Genomic DNA, 3472 nt, shown 5'->3' with positions numbered 1-3472 from the left:
GCATTCCTACACTCGTGCTGCCCGCACTTGAGTTGTCTGCACTCGAGTTGCCTTTCTTGATGTGTAGACTACGAAAGATGCTTCTTAGATGTGTTAAATGACTCTCCTCCACCTTATATTTATACACAATACAAGGGCTCCATCAAATCACATGTATGGGATTGACAACTTGTCACAAGGTCTCTAAACACCTAGTCGACCTTGAACAAACCCACGCATTAACTTCAAAAATTAATGTCTCAAGTTTTAGACCTCGGATTTGAGTGATTTTTTATGCTCTTGGTTGCTGTCAAGATCCTCTCTCACCTCAAATCATCACGTCCAAAACCCCTCATGGATTCACACCCACAAGCTTGGGTGCAAAGCCCACATGCTTGGGTTCAACACCCACAAGCCACACTTATGTGCCAATTCCTCCACAACCCACAAGCCTTGGGTTTGGAGTACCTCCCAAGCTACAAATCTCAAAACTCCCACTTAGCGAGGGAGGTACTTCCAACACTAGGAAGTCTACATCAATACCGGTGACACTAGCCCATCTGGCGTCCACCACTGCAACATAGTATGTAGAATGAACCCTGCAATCTCGGTAGTGCCTCTGCCTCATCACATCTGAACCTAAAGAGCTCGAACCTCCATAAATATGCTCCCTCTTAGGCTAGACTCCCTCTGAGCCTACACGATCTCCATTGGCTCAGTCCTGCAAGCACTCATCCTCCTGGATCAAATACCACTCGTGCAAATCCCTCCAATCTCAGATATGCAACATCATGATCCAATGAATACTCTAGCATGCCAATATGTAGTCCATCACATGAAGCCATCTCGATCATGTTGATCTCGTCCATGCTAAAGAAACCCTCGAGTTGTCCCAACCATCCATGATAAGTCAGGGAAGTCCACAATCAGCAACTTGTACTACAAGAAACTGTTGTTCACCAGGCTTATCACCAATCCACCAGAACTCCCATCCAATCTCGTTGCCAAACCAGTCAAGACCATATCTCCATGTCTTCAGTTGAACACTCTGCTCCATGATCTAAACACCCACAACTCCCTCAGAATTTCTTCGTTGTGCACACTCTGATTCACTATCCCTCAAAGTAGCTTAGACATGCTCTGATACCATGTTGTTTTCCCACGACCTTGGTGTATGGGATAGAATCTTAAATCTCTGACGCTACCAAACCAAGAATCACAATGATACTAATTTGCAAAACAGAATATAAAAAACAATAAATCACATAGGCAGAGAATATAGACAACTTTTTACAATTTTGTACAATAACTCATGTTCGTTATATTAATCAAACTGAATAATACAACAGTCTAGAGCTCTTGTACCAGGGATAATGGCCCTCATACATCCATTAGTACAAGAATACAAAACTAGGGCTTGGTTTCAATCCATCGACAACCAATCTACCCTCAAAAATATACTATGACGATCTGGCTGATGTAGTTAACTCTCTTAGCTCCTCTCGGTCGTACCCTGTACCTGCCCGGTCCTTCAGCTCCTGATCTGTAGCATTGCCTCTATCAATGATCCAAGTCCATCTCACCACTAAACCTCAGCTATCCAATCTGCTTACTAGTTGTGCCTTAGTCCATCAAGGGCACAACACATCGATACTCATGTCAAGCTGTGCACAGCTCCATTTGTAAACAACTCTCAATCTTCCCATTCTTGCTCCTCATCTACTTAGGGAGTTCAGCTCACTATGGTCTTCATGCACTACTCCAATGAAGACCAACATAGGGAACGGAGGGCTGCCACCTATCACTGCAAGATTTCCATGTCCCACAATGAACATGAGCTAGGACTTCCCATCATCTGTTGTAGAAGTCATTCTCCACACACAAGTCTAGGGCTACAAAAAGTACTCTTGGTTGATCAAACCCATGAGCTCAACAACTGCCACTCTAGAAACCACCTAAGTCCATGAAGATGGTGCACACCGAGCTCCAACCTGGACATTATCACATTGTCCTCCAACAAAGCATAAATTCCCAATCCATGTCCACACTTGGTCCACTCTCACGCTTCCCTCCAATAGACCATGAGTGACCAATGTTGTTGTAGCATCTGCTCTTGGTTAGGGCATCCAACCACCTAGGAAACCCTTCCTCTTGACTGCTAACAAACTTCCAAACTATCCTCTCCTAGGACACCATCCACTAGCATCAATTCAACCTTAACACATCAATACAATACATAACGATCCTTGGTCAGCTTCTGTGTCACCCTGGTGCAGTCTGATGCATGCTCAACCCTCACTCGTGTTGCTTGCACTGGTGTTCCTGAACTCGCACGTTCATGCACTCGCGTGTTCATGCAATCACGTGTTCCCGCACTTGTGTGTTCATGCGCTCACGTGTTCTTGCACTCACATTCTTACACTCGTGCATTTCTGCGCCCGTGTGTTCCTGCATGTTGATTTGGGGTAGCATCGGATGTGCTCTAGACATGAAAATTGGTGGAGAGACTAAAGCACATGGGATCTCCAAGACCCAGAAATGGTTTGGGCAGATTCTACCCGGTTTAGGAGATATTAAAATAATTAATATTTTTAATGGAGTTCCTAAGTCTAAACTTGGGAAAAATAAAATATTAATGGGTATTAATATAAAATTGGGTTAGAAGGTTCAAAAAAACATGGATCAAGCCAAACCTAATCTTAGTCGTTGATTAAAGATGTAATCTCAGTCGTTGAAGGACCAACAGGGAAAATATAAGAGGAGGCTTGAGGGTTAGTTGGAGAGGACACCAGAGTGATCAGTCATTCAATTTTCTAGAGCGAGGTTTGCTAAGAAAAGTTGAACCAGTGATCATTTGTAGCGAGGGGAAATGAGTACGAGAGGGAGAGGAAAAGATAATGTCGAGAGACCAACGCAGGAGAAGAGAGAGGTAGACATTGAGCCAGAGGGAACATGCAGAGCCCAACAGAGACAGCGCAGAGGCCAGAAGGGCCTAGGTCATCCACACAGAGGCTGCAGGAGTGATGAAGAGGGCCGTAGAGGCTGCGCAGTGCCTTAGAGGGCTGATGCAGAAGGTTTCGAGCTGACACTAAGGCCAAGTGCGATGATGCTAAGGCCAAGTGGGATGACGCTGAGCTTCATTTGTGCTGGAGAGGGTTTCGTGGGGCAGATTTTCTGAGTATCTGCTTCCAAATACAGAGGTATTACTGCCAGATTATTTTCTCTGTCGGGTGAGCCATTTTGGCACCCGGTTGTACTTAACGATAGACTACATAATAAAATAACCCTCAGAATTGATGCACCAGTTTTCCCAAGTTGGGTTTTTCCAAGGACGAGTTGGCCAAAAATAATGGTGTCACTTGTGTGTTTGCTATTTCTTTCAGCTGTTGATCTGTAGATGGTTGAGAATGTATTGTGTTTATTTCAATATTTATATGTTTAAATAACTTGTTCGTAATTAACAAGTAGGAGAAATAAACCAGAGAATACAGAT

The sequence above is a fragment of the Pinus tabuliformis genome, chromosome 1_2, assembly GCF_031772625.1.
Source record: "Pinus tabuliformis cultivar Carrire ecotype Pingquan chromosome 1_2, CPIR1, whole genome shotgun sequence".
NCBI classification, from domain to species: Eukaryota; Viridiplantae; Streptophyta; class Pinopsida; order Pinales; family Pinaceae; genus Pinus; species Pinus tabuliformis.
Note: the sequence above shows the minus strand (reverse complement) of the source record.